At 38.3% G+C, this 14,429-nt stretch overlaps 1 long non-coding RNA gene across 7 annotated transcripts in view; it reads right to left on the reverse strand.

Annotated features, from left to right (window-relative positions):
- Positions 1 to 14,429, reverse strand: part of LOC123848138 (uncharacterized) — a 46,048-nt gene that overhangs the window by 18,818 nt on the left and 12,801 nt on the right. For 3 of the 7 annotated variants that reach the window (XR_010406207.1, XR_010406208.1, XR_010406210.1), the window contains exons 3-4: positions 6,842 to 7,075; positions 5,757 to 5,837 (exon numbers count right to left, since the gene is read on the reverse strand). This is a non-coding gene — a long non-coding RNA (uncharacterized LOC123848138). Of the gene's footprint in view, positions 1 to 4,264; positions 5,608 to 5,756; positions 5,838 to 6,841; positions 7,076 to 14,429 lie in introns of those variants that run through there. The other 4 variants (XR_010406209.1, XR_010406211.1, XR_010406212.1 and 1 more) reach the window with 2 other exon arrangements.

Below are 14,429 nucleotides of genomic sequence, written 5' to 3' on the forward strand. Positions count from 1 at the left end.
AGGTGTGAGGTGGTATCTCATCATGGCTTTGATTTGTATGATTGACATACAATGTATTGAATATATTTAAAGTGTACAATTTGACAAGTTTCAAAATATATATACACCCATGAAACCATCACTACAAAATAATGAACACATTCCGTACTCCAAAATATTTTCTCATATTCTCCTGCCTCTCCCTGCACCCCTTCCCCAATCCAGAAGCCACTGATTGGCTTCTGACACCACAGATTAATTGACATTTTCTAAATTTCTAAATAAATGGAAATATATGTGACTGTCTGGCTTCTTTTGCTCAGTATAATTATTTTGAGATTTATCCATAATATTGTGTAGATGCTTAGTTCTTTCATTTGGGTTGCTGAGTGGTTGTTCATTGAATGAATATATAATAGTTTATCTGTTCACCTCTTGATGAACATTTGGATTATTTCCAGTTTTTAGCTATTATAAATAAAGCTGTTATGAACATTCATGTATAAATCTTTGTATGAACACATTTTCTTTTCTCCTCAGTAAATACATAGAAGTGGAATGGCTGAATTGTAATGGTAGGTGTCTGTATACCTTCTTAAGAAACTGCCGAACTATTTTTTCAAAGTGACTGTACCCTTTTATATTTATACATGCAGTACAGGAATTCTAATTCCTCCACATTCTTGTGGTTAGTATAATCAGTCTTTTTTTCTGCTAAGATTTTATTTAAATTCAAGTTAGTTAACATATAGTATTGGCTTCAGGAGTAGAATTTAGTGATTCATCACTTACATATAACACGCAATGCTCATCACAAGTGCCTTCCTTAATGCCCATTACCCATTTAGCCGATGTCCCCACCCTTCTCCCCTCCAGCAGCCCTGTTTGTTCTTTATAGTTAAGAGTCTCTTATGGTTTGCCTCCCTCTCTGTTTTTATCTTATTTTATTTTCCCCTGTTCACTTGTTTTGTTTCTTAAATTCCACGTATGAGTGAAATCATATATTTGTCTCTGAGTGACTTATTTCACTCAGCATAACACATTTTGCCTCCATCCCCATCATAGCAAATGGCAATATTTCACTCTTTTTGATTGCTAATATTCCATTGTATATACATATCACATCTTTTTTATCCATTCATCAGTCAATGGACATTTGGGCTCTTTCGATGATTTGGCTATTGTTGATAGTGCTGCTATAAACATTGGGGTGCATGTGCTCCTTTGAATCACTATTTTTGATCCTCTGGATAAATACCTAGTAGTACAATTGCTGGGTCATAAGGTAGTTCAATTTTTAACTTTTTGAAGCATCTCCATACTGTTTTCCAGAGTGGCTGCACCAGTTTGCATTCCCACCAACAGTGTAAAAGGATTCCCCTTTCTCTACATCCTCACCAACATCTATTGTTTCCTGAGTTAATTTTAGCCATTCTGACAGGTGTGAGGTGGTATCTCATTGTGGTTTTGATTTGTATTTCCCTGATGATGAGTGATGTTGAGTATATTTTCATGTGTCTGTTAGCCATTTGTATGTCTTCTTTGGAGAAATGTCTGTTCATGTCTTCAGACCCTTTCTTACCTGGATTATTTATTTTTTAGGTTTTGAGTTTTTTAAGTTCTTCATATATTTTGGATACTAGCCCTTTATCTGATATGTCATTTGCAAATATATTCTCCCATTTTGTTGGTTGCCTTTTAGTTTTGTTGATTGTTTCATTTGCTGTGCAGAAGCTTTTTATCTTGATGAAGTCCCAATAGTTCATTTTTGCTTTTGTTTCCCTTGTCTCCAGAAACAAGTCTAGTAAGAAGTTGCTATGGCCAAGGTCGAAGAGGTTGCTGCTTGTGTTCTCCTCTAGGATTTTGATGGTTTCCTTTCTTACATTTAGGTCTTTCATCCATTTTGAATTTATTTTTGTGTATGGTGTAAGAAAGTGGTCCAATTTCATTCTTCTGCATGTTGCTGCCCAGTTTTCCCAAAACCATTTGTTGAAGAGACAATCTTTTTTCCATTAGATATTCTTTCCTACTTTGTCAAAGATTAGTTGACCATAGAGTTGTGGGTCTATTTCTGAGTTGTGGATCTATTTCTGAGTTGTCTATTCTGTTCCTTTGATCTATGTGTCTGTTTTTGTCTGGCAGCATACTGTCTTGATGATTACAGCTTTGTCATACAGCTTGAAGTCCAGAATTGTAATGCCTCCGGCTTTGGTTTTCTTTTTCAACATTACTTTGGCTATTCAGGGTCTTTTCTGGTTCCACACAAATTTTAGAATTGTTTGTTCCAGCTTTGTGAAAAATACTGCTGTTATTTTGATAGGTATTGCATTGAATTTGTAGATTGCTTTGGGTAGTGCAGACATTTTAACAATGTTTTTTTTTTTAAAGATTTTATTTATTTATTTGACAGAGAGACACAGCCAGAGAGGGAACACAAGCAGGGGGAGTGCGAGAGGGAGAAGCAGGCTTCCCGTGGAGCAGGGAGCCCGATGTGGGACTCGATCCCAGGACCCTGGGATCATGACCTGAGCCAAAGGCAGATGCTTAACGACTGAGCCACCCAGGTGCCCAACAATGTTTGTTCTTCTTGTTATGAGCATGAAATGTTTTTCCATTTCTTTGTGTCTTCCTCAATTACTTTCATAAGTGTTCTATAGTTTTCATCATACAGGTCTTTTACCTCTTTTGTTAGGTTTATTCCTAGGTATCTTACCTATTCTTTTCCTATTGTCTCAGGGGTCTCAAGGCCACCTTCAAGTATGCTAATTTAACAGAAGGATTCACAAGACTCACAACAGGTTTTACTCATGGCTAACATTTTTTACAAAGAAGTATATAGAGCAAGAGCAACAGGAACAAGATATCCATTGGGTGGAGTCCAGAGTGATTAGACACAAGTTTCCACATATTTTCCTACCTGGAGTCACACAGGATATACTTTTTTTTTTGCACACAAAGTTATGATCTGCAACTAGCTATGGTAAGCAAAACTCATGACCCCAACAATGAAATCATGTGCCCATCATCAGTCTTTTTTTTTTTTTTTTTAGATTTTATTTGACAGAGAGAGACACAGCGAGAGAGGAAACACAAGCAGGGGGAGTGGGAGAGGGAGAAGCAGGCTTCCCGCTGAGCAGGGAGCCCAATGCGGGGCTCGATCCCTGGACCCTAGGATCATGACCTGAGACAAAGGCAGGGGCTTAATGACTGAGCCAGCCAGGCGCCCCGCCCATAATCAGTCTTGATGTTTGTGAAAAGCAATTCTCACAAGACAGTATAACATGGTCCTTTGCTCCAGGTGTATACAATAAAATCTTCAATTGTTAACAGAAAGAACCATCAAATACAACATTCCCAGAGGTTGTACCATGATTAGATGGGTCCAAGCTCTCTTGGAGATATGTGAGGAGCGAGCAATAAGACCTGCTGTGTTAACTGTTTTCTCACACCCATTTTATTATTGGGTTGTTAGTTTGCTTATTATTGAATTTTAGGAGTTCTTAACATATTCTGTATACAATCCTTTATCAAATATATGGTTTATAAAGATTTTTTCCAGTTTTTGGTTTGTCCTTTTATTCTAACAGTGTCTTTTGAATAGTAGAAATTTTTAATATTGATCAAGTCCAATTTATCAATTTGTTATGTATTGTGTTTTGGGCATCATTTCTAAGAAATCTTTGCAAAACCCAAGATTTTAAATATTTTTTTCCTGTTTCCTTTTAGCATTTTTATAGTTTCAGGTTTTTACATTTTAGGTCTATGATTCATTCTGCATTAATTTTTGTATATGGTTTGACCTGGAGTATTTTAAAGCAAATCTTTGACATCAGATCTTTTCACCCATAAATATTTGGTATGTTATCTCTAGCAGATGAGGAAAGTTACAAAAACATAATCCCAATACCTTTATCATAATTACTTACTAGCATATGGCACTCAGTCTGTGTTCAAATTTCCCCTAAATATATTTTTGTTTGTTTAAGATCCATACAAAATAGGCATATTGCATTATGTTGTCATGTTTCTTAAATTTCCAGTAATCTGTAACAGTCCCCTTATCCAATTTTCCTATGTCGTTTTTTTCTAATAATAATCTAGGTCACTTGTGCCAAGAAATTTCCACATTCTGGATTTGGCTGGTTGTATCTTGGTGATGTTTTTAACATATTGCTCTGCCATTTCTTGATTTATTAATTTTTGGCATTATATATTATTAGACATCATATATTTACTCTGTGCTGTGAAAGATGAGGATCTGGTAACATAACTACTCTCTACTTACCTCTCTCTAATTATCCCTTTAACATCTTTAACAATGAAATAAACATAGAAGATTTTTGAAGAATTAATATGTATGACTATTTGCCTTTTCCCAAATAATATCTTCATTTAGCCTTGGCTGTACCATAAACTACCAAATACTATAATAAACTAGCTTTTGTCCAGTGCAATAACAGTAGGGGAGTGGAGAATAGAGATTTGAGAAATATCTCGGAAGAGGATCTGACAGTACTGAATGAAGGAAGAAGGGAAGGGCTATAGAATTCCTGTTCAGTTTGTGGCTTCAACTGAGTACATGGTGGTGCCACTTAGAATAGAAGAGGATGAATAGGTTTGAGGAAGGGACTGGGGACCCAGGAAGAAAATAAATTCAGTTTTTGACATTGAGACATGGGGTACTTTAAATAATCAAGCAGAGACGTGCAATAGACCACTGGAATTATGGATCTGGAGACTAGGAGAGAGATGTGGGTTTGAAGTAGAGATTTGAAAGTCATCAGTTTTATGGGTGATAGTTGAAGCCATGGCATGGATAATATTGCCCAGGGAATGTGTAAAGAGTAAGGAAAGAGGAAGATAAAAAACAAAACCCTAAGGAACACCAAGATTTAAGGAGACAGAAATAGTTGTTACAGTATGTGATGAGTACCATAATAAAAACATGTATGAGATACCCTCGTGACTCAAAGTAAGATTGATCAACTGGGTGGGGAAAAGTTATCGTAAAAAGTTTTACTTTGGTTTAGATACTGAAGAATATATCAATGTGTGCCAATGGGATGAGGGGCAGGAAAACAGACACACTCATCTACTCCTCAAGGAAAACAGAGGACTTTAAATGAGAAGTCTTTCAACTATTCTCCACCCTGACACACTCATGTCTAAAGCAGTGTTCCTCAAAGTGTGGTAAACAATTCACTTGGAAAAGAATCACACAGGGGCTTTGTAAAAATATATATTATTAGGTTCCACCTTAGACCTACTGAATCAGAATCATTGGGGAGGGAGACACTGAGGAATCTGCACTTTAAACAACTTCTCTAAGTGATTCTGAAGCAGATGACTTGTATACAACATTTTCTACAAACTATGGTGTAACCATGGGAACTTTCAGCTAAAGTAGAATGGATGAGGTCAAAGAATTATGATCTTCAAGTTGCTACTCTCTTCTTGCTAGTTTTAGCAGGAAGGCCTAGTGGGAAAATGGGGAACACAGAGGTTTTGTAAGAGTATAATTGACTCAATCTGTTTTTCTATATTTAGAAGGAAAAATGAACCAGATAAGACTAAGAGCGGTTTTCCTTTGAGCTGGTCCCAAGTCAACCAGGAAGAACATACAGGCACCTTGATGAAAAAGAAATCAACAATTGATTTTGCTGATTGAATGTAGTCATTAAAACAACAACACCCATGAATTCCCCTAATTTTGTTTTCACTTTTTAGCTGGTTACTTGGCATTTTATACTCAGCTCCTCTTAGTGAATTCATCTTACCTGAAGTCACTAAATGTTTAGCTTTTCATTTAATCAATAATTCCAGGGATAAAAATTTCCATGTTTCCCATAATTTTTATCCTAAAAAGAGGAAATCTCAATTAAGTCATTGTCTATTGTTCAGTCAGGAAATGTTTCTATGTCTTCATAAAAAAGATAACTATATGTTTGGGAATATATTATTTGAAGTACACAGTGAGATGGATTACTCTTGAGAATTCATTTGTGCCTTTAGGGAATCCCAGGGATGTACTCTCAAACTCTGATAGCCTATGAATATTCTACTATGGCTAGAAATACTATTCTTCTGAGAAACTGGCAAATGGATTTTGTTACTTTTTCATAGCAGCTATCTACATGGCTCTCCAGAATTGGGTATATCTAGCTAGAAATACACTAACTTCAAAAGATTGTAACATATTACTTTGTTTTGAGAAAAGCTGTGAATATTTCTATTCATTCTTTGAAATATTTCTAGAAAAAAATCAGATCATAAAACCAATTGCTTCCTTTGAAAAGACCCTGTGATAAAATTAAGTCAATTCTGATTCCAAAATTAAACATGAAGAATGGTAAGATTTCATAAGAGAACAGCTCTTCTCTTTGTATATCTACCAATTCTATTTATCATTCATAACTTTCTAAGATACATTTCCTGACTCACATATTATGTTAGTAAGTTTGTAACATATGAGAAACAAATAATAGTTTTATCTAGTTCATTTAGTGATGTGTGTGATATGATAAATGTGATATCTATTTGATAGTCACACAGATGTCAGAAGATGCTTTAGAAAGTATAGGATGTGATGGGGGAATAAACTGTCACTTATAGTATGATTCCACCCAAGAGCTGAGGAATTATGTTATAAAAAAAAAAAAAAAAAGAACCATGAGACCTAGAGAGAGGAGAGACAGAATATGGAATTGTCAGTGTGCATGCACATAGTTGTAAAGGAAATACACTAGAGAAAAAAATACTGGTCCACAGTAAAGTTATATTTTCTGTACAAAAGAGCCACTAATATAGTGTATATAAATATTCCCATAGGACTATGAGATCCTTTTTAAAATTCCATACTTACCAAAACAATCTTTTAGTTATTGTATTAGTTGCTAGGGCTGTCATAACAAAGCACCACAGACTGGGTGGCTTCAATGGAAATTTATTTTCTTGCAATTCTGGAGGTTGGAAGTCTCAGACTAAAGTATTGGCAGGGTCGGTTTCTTCTCAGGCCTCTCTCCTCAGCTTGCAGATGGCTATCTTTTCCCTGTATTGTCACATGGTCTTCCTCTGTGTGTCTCTGTCCTAAAGTTTTCTTATAAGAACATGATTCATATTGGATTAAAGCATACCCTATTGACCTCATTTTAGCTTAATTACCTCTTTAAAGACTCTATCATCAAATAAAGTCATATTCTGAGATACTAGGGACTTCAACATATAAATTTTATGAGGACACAGTTCAGCACACAACATTATTTTAGGTTACCACATAAATTAATACAAAGAAAGGATCCACATAGATTTAAAACTCCTTTTTGGCAAAATCTTGCTGACTGTGAGGCAAGTACAATAACATGTGTTGAATATTACTACAGAGGAAATGCAATATTGAAGGAGCTAGACTTATGGTGACCCAATCATGGTAAAAGAAAATATTAAGCCCCAGAATACTGCCTAATTAATACTACTGCATAAGGTACTGGAGCTTATTATTTTTAAGAATTAATTTATTCATCTATTTAGTATATTCCCTAAAGTCTTAAAAGTTGATTTAGATTTTTTTTAGAAAACTTTATACAGTGCTGTGTTTTTATTTGTAGAAAAAATCAGCTCAAATATGTTCATTTTTTGTATTAATATGATGGTCAAGACTTTGCAGAATGTGTTATCCAAATTTTTTTTTTTAAGATTTTATTTATTTATTTGAGAGAGAGAATGAGAGAGAGCACATGAGAGGGAGGAGGGTCAGAGGGAGAAGCAGACTCCCTGCTGAGCAGGGAGCTGGATGCGGGACTCGATCCCAGGACTCCAGGATCATGACCTGAGCCAAAGGCAGTCGCTTAACCAACTGAGCCACCCAGGCGCCCATGTGTTATCCAAATTAAAAACCAGTCCTGATAGGCTTTTACAAGCTAAGCCTTCACTGAACTCAAGGCTACATATAAGAACTCTGAAATCCAAGGACAATTTTAAAAAAGGATACCTGAATTGTTTGCCAAAACTAGAATAATCCCTAATGATATATAAGAACCAGGGTACAAAAGCAGTGAGATAATCCATCTCATTATCAAGTACTTTATCACTTAGCAGATATCTAGCTTATAAAAGTTATCCTACAAATCTCTGCATATACTAGTGAATCTTCATTAGAGGTCTCTTTTTAGTCTTTGAAGATGCTATTAGAAGTAGAAGAAGATCTTTGGTCAGCAAACACCACAAAGAAAAGGTTAGAGAATCCTCTTTTGAGTTGTATATTTAAAATGATATGAGTGATTGGAGGAAGGAAAGATGGCGGAAGAGTAGGGGACCCTATTTCAACTGGTCCCCGGAATTGAGCTGGATATCTACCAGGCCACTCTGAGCACCCAGGAAACCAGCCTGAGATGTAAGAAGATCTGGATCTCTACAAGCAGAATATCGCAGGCGGTTGGTTTTGAGGTACGAAGTGGGGAGCCCTGATTCTGCGGGCAGATGTCAGAGGATAAACAGCAGCGGGAGGGAGCCTGTCCGTGGGGATCCTACACCGCCGGTGAGTGACAGCCTCGCGCGCTGGGGACGGGGCACAGACTCGCAGACCGGTAGCTGCGGGGAAAGGACTTTAGGGCAGCCCCTGGGATGGAAACCCAGAGCGGCGGGGTCAGGCATGTGAAATGGGTGCGGCTGGCGGTTTTAGAGGCACAAAGGGCAGAGACCTGCTCCGACCTGGAGGCAGGACTGGGGGCACTGCGGAGGGGTGCACAACCAAGGACGCTGAAGTTTATAGCAGCACGGACAGAAACAGAGAGTGTGGCCTGGAGAGCTCACTGAAGAACAGACTGCGGTCTCTTTGCTCTGAGGCAGAGGGTTGGAAACGGTCTCTTCTGCTCTGACTCGCGGAAGAGTCGTGGAAAGCCGCCAGGGAAAGCCGCCAGAGAACAAAAGCCCCCAAAACTGATTCCCACTGAGCTCATCCCCCGCCACAGGGAGGCAGGGCAACTCTGCCCAAACAGGGTTGCCTGAGTAACAGCGCGGCAGGCCCCTCCCACAGAAGACAGGCTGGGAAAACAAGAGGCCAGCAACCCTAAGGTCCCAAGAAAACAGGTGCATCTTGCTTGGGTTCTGGTCAATAATTTGGACTCTATACATTCCCTCAAACACCCATCAACAGAATGACTAGGAGGAGGAACCCCCAAAATAGAAAAGACTCAGAGATTATGACTTATGCCGCAGATTTACAAATGGATGCAGATATAATCAAGACGTCAGAGACGGAATTCAGGCTAGCAATTGTGAAGACAATGGCTAGAATGGAGAAATCAATTAATGGCAACATAGAGTCTCTAAGGGCAGAAATGAAAGCTGAATTGGCAGAACTTAAAAATGCTATCAATGAGATCCAATCCAATCAAGATAATCTAACAGCTAGGGTAACTGAGGCAGAAGAACGAATAAGCAACCTGGTAGACAATATAATAGTTAAAAAGGGAAAAGAGGAGGCCAGGGAAAAACAACTCAGAATCCATGAAAATAGAATCAGAGAAATAAGTGACACCATGAAGCGTTCCAGTGTCAGAATAATCGGAATCCCAGAGGGAGTGGAGAGAGAGAGAGGATTAGAAGATGTATTTGAGCAAATCATAGCTGAGAACTTCCCTAATCTGGGGAATGAAACAAACATTCGCGTCCTAGAGGCAGAGAGGACCCCTCCCAAGATCAAGGAAAACAGGCCAACACCCCGGCATGTAATAGTAAAACTCGCAAATCTTAGAAGCAAGGAAACCATCTTAAGGGCAGTTAGGGGGAAGAGATTCCTTACGTACAGAGGGAGGAACATCAGAATAACGTCAGACGTATCCACAGAGACCTGGTAAGCCAGAAAGGCCTGGCAAGACATATTCAGGGTACTAAATGAGAAGAACATGCAGCCAAGAATACTTTACCCGGCAAGGCTTTCATTTAGAATGGATGGAGAGATGCAGAGCTTCCACGACTGGCAGAAGCTGAAAGAATATGTGACCACTAAGCCGGCCCTGCAAGAAATATTAAGGGGGCGTTCTATAAAAGGAGAAAGACCCCAAGAGTGATATACAACAGAAATTTATTGGGACAGTATATAAAAACAACATCTTCACAGGCAACATGATGACAATTAATTCATATCTTTCAATAATCACTCTCAACGTGAATGGCCTAAACGCTCCCATAAAATGACACAGGGTTGCAGACTGGATAAAAAGACAGGACCCATCCATATGCTGCCTAAAAGAGACTCATTTTGAACCTAAAGTTACATCCAGACTGAATGTGAAGGGATGGAGAGCCATCTTCCATGCCAGTGGACCTCAAAAGAAAGCTGGGGTAGCAATTCTGAGACAAATTAGATTTTAAACTAAAGTCTGTATTTAGAGACACAGAAGGACACTATATCATTCTTAAAGGGTCTATCCAACAAGAAGATCTAACAATTGTAAATATCTATGCCCCCAACATGGGATCAGCCATCTACATAAGCCAACGGTTAACCAAAATAAAGAGTTATATTGATAACAATACGTTAATTGTAGGAGACACCGGGGTGCCTGGGTGGCTCAGTTGTTAAGCGTTTGCCTTCGGCTCAGGTCATGGCCCCAGGGTCCTGGGATCGAGCCCCGCATCGGGCTCCCTGCTCAGCGGGAAGCCTGCTTCTCCCTTCTCCACTCCCCCTGCTTGTGTTCCCTCTCTTGCTGTCTCTATCTGTCAGATAAATAAATAAAATCTTAAAAAAAAAATTGTAGCAGACCTCAATACTCCACTCTCAGCAATGGACAGATCATCTAAGCAGAAAATCAACAAGGAAACAATGATACATTGGACCAGATGGACCTCACAGATATTTATAGAACATTCCACCCTAAAACAACAGAATACTCATTCTTCTGAAGCACACATGGAACTTTCTCCAGAATAGACCACATACTGGGTCACAAATCAGGTCTCAGCTGATACCAAAAGACTGAGATTATTCCCTGCATATTCTCAGACCACAACACTTTAAAACTGGAACTCAATCACAAGAAAAAATTTGGCAGAAATTCAAACACTTGGAAGCTAAAGACCACTCTGCTCAAAAATATTTGGGTCAATCAGGAAATCAAAGAAGAACTTAAACAATTCATGGAAATCAATGAAAACGAAAACACATCGGTCCAAAACCTATGGGACACTGCAAAGGCGGTCCTAAGGGGGAAATACATAGCCATCCAACCCTCACTCAATAAAATAGAATATCCCGAATTCACCAACTAACTCTACACCTTAAAGAACTAGAGAAAAAGGAACAAACGATGCCTAAGCCATGCATTAGAAGAGAAATAATTAAAATTAAAGCAGAGATCAATGAATTAGAAACCAGAAACACAGTAGATCAGATCCACAAAACTAGAAGTGGGTTCTTTGAAAGAATTCATAAGATCAATAAACCACTGGCCAGGCTTATCCAAAAAAAAAAGAGAAAGGACCCAAATTGATAAATGATGAATGAAAGGGGAGAGATCACGACTAACACCAAGGAAATAGAAACAATTATTAGAAATTATTATCAACAACTATATGCCAATAAACTGAGCAATCTGGATGAAATGGGGGCCTTCTTGGAAACCTATAAGCTGCCAAGACTGAAACAGGAAGAAACTAACAACCTGAATAGGCCAATAACCAGTAATGAGATTGAAGCAGTGATCAAAAACCTCCCAAAAAACAAGAGTCCAGGGCCTGACGGATTCCCTGGGGAATTCTACCAAACATTCACAGAAGAAATAATACCTATTCTACTGAAGCTGTTTCAAAAAATAGAAACAGAAGGAAAACTTCCAAACTCATTCTATGAGGCCAGCATTATCTTAATCCCCAAACCAGGCAAAGACCCCATCAAAAAGGAGAATTTCAGACCGATATCCCTGATGAATATGGATTCCAAAATACTCAACAAAATCCTAGCTAATAGGATCTAACAATACATTAAAAGGATCATCCACCACGGCCAAGTGGGATTTATCCCTGGGATGCAAAGGTGGTTCAACATTCGCAAATCAATCAATGTGATAGAACACATTAATAAGAGGAGAGAGAAGAACCATATGGTCCTCTCAATTGATGCAGAAAAAGCATTTGACAAAATACAACATCCTTTCCTGATTAAAACTCTTCAGAGTATAGGGATAGAGGGAACATTCCTCAGATTCATAAAATCCATCCATGAAAAACCCACAGTGAATATCATCCTCAATGGGGAAGAGCGGAGAGCCTTTCACTTAAGATCAGGAACACGTCAAGGATGCCCACTCTTGCCACTATTGTTCAACATAGTACTAGAAGTCCTAGCAACAGCAATCAGACAACAAAAAGAAATAAAAGGTATTCAAATTGGCAAAGAAGAAGTCAAACTCTCTCTTTTCACAGATGACATGATACTTTATGTGGAAAACCCAAATACTCCACCCCCAAATTACTAGAACTCATCCAGCAATTCAGTAATGTGGCAGGATACAAAATCAATGCACAGAAATCAGTTGCTTTCTTATACACTGACAACACAACTGTAGAAAGAGAAATTAGAGAAACGATTCCATTTACAATAGCACCAAAAACCATAAGATACCTCGGAATAAACCTAACCAAAGAGGTAAAGGATCTATACTCTAGGAACTACAGAACACTCATGAAAGAAATTGAAGAAGACACAGAAAGTTGGAAAAACATTCCATGCTCATGGATCAGAAGAATAAACATTGTTAAAATGTCTATGCTACCCAGAGCAATCTATACATTCAATGCCATCCCGATCAAAATTCCAAAGACATTTTTCAAAGTGCTGGAGCAAACAATCCTAAAATTTGTATGGAATCAGAAAAGACCCTGAATTGCCAAGGAAATGTTGAAAAAGAAAAACAAAGCTGGGGGCATCACGTTGCCCAATTTCAAGCTCTATTACAAAGCTGTGATCACCAAGACAGCATGGTACTGGCACAAAAACAGACATATAGACCAATGGAACAGAATAGAGAACCCAGATATGGACCCTCAACTCTATGGTCAAATAATCTTTGACAAAGCAGGGAAAAACATGCAATGGAAAAAAGACAGTCTCTTCAATAAATGGTTCTAGGAAAACTGGACAGCCACATGCAGAAGAATGAAACTCGACCATTCTCTAACACCATACACAAAGATAAACTCAAGGTGGATGAAAGACCTCAATGTGAGACAGGAATCCATCAAAATCCTAGAGGAGAACATAGGCAGTCACCTCTTTGACATCAGCCACAGCAACTTCTTTCAAGATACATCTCCAAAGGCTAGTGAAACAAAAGCAAAAATGAACTTCTGGGACTTCATCAAGATAAAAAAGCTTCTGCACAGCAAAGGAAACAGTCAACAAAACAAAGAGGCAACCCACAGAATGGGAGAAGATATTTGCAAATGACACTACAGATAAAGGGCTGGTATCCAAGATCTGTAAAGAACTCAAACTCAACACCCAAAAAACAAATAATCAAGTCAAAAAATGGGCAGAAGACATGAAAAGACACTTCTCTGAAGAAGACATACAAATGGCTAACAGACACATGAAAATATGTTCATCATCATTAGCCATCAGGGAAATTCAAATCAAAACCACATTGAGATATCACCTTACACCAGTTAGAATGGCAAAAATGGACAGGGAAAGAAACAACAAATGTTGGAGAGGTTGTGGAGAAAGGGGAACCCTCTTACACTGTTGGTGGGAATGCAAGTGGTACAGCCACTTTGGAAAACAGTGTAGAGGTTCCTCAAAAAATTAAAAATAGAGCTACCCTATGACCCATCAATCACACTCCTGGGTATTTACCCCAAAGACACAGATGTAGTGAAAAGAAGGGCCATATGCACCCCAATGTTCATAGCAGCAATGTCCGCAATAGCCAAACTGTGGAAAGAGCCGAGATGCCCTTCAACAGATGAATGGATAAAGAAGATGTGGTCCATATATACAATGGAATATTACTCAGCCATCAGAAAGGATGAATTACCCAACTTTTACATCAACATGGATGGGACTGGAGGAGATTATGCTAAGTGAAATAAGTCAAGCAGAGAAAGTCAATTATCATATGGTTTCACTTATTTGTGGAACATAAGGAATAGCATGGAGGACATTAGGAGAAGGAAGGGAAAAATGAAGGGGGGGAAATCAGAGGGAGAGATGAACCATGAGAGACTATTGACTCTGAGAAACAGTGTTTTAGAGGGGAGAGGGGAGGGGGGATGGGTTAGTCCGGTGATGGTTATTAAGGAGGGCACGTACAGCATAGAGCACTGGGTGTTATATGAAAACAATGGATCGTGGATCACTACATCAAAAACTAATGTATTGTATGGTGACTAACATAACATAATAAAATTTAAAAAATTAAAAAAAAAGAAGGCAGTTGGAGTGATACAATTCA

The sequence above is a fragment of the Mirounga angustirostris genome, unplaced genomic scaffold (genome assembly GCF_029215605.1).
Source record: "Mirounga angustirostris isolate CCGP_5_RB_7025 unplaced genomic scaffold, mMirAng1.0.hap1 SCAF_11, whole genome shotgun sequence".
NCBI classification, from domain to species: domain Eukaryota; kingdom Metazoa; phylum Chordata; class Mammalia; order Carnivora; family Phocidae; genus Mirounga; species Mirounga angustirostris.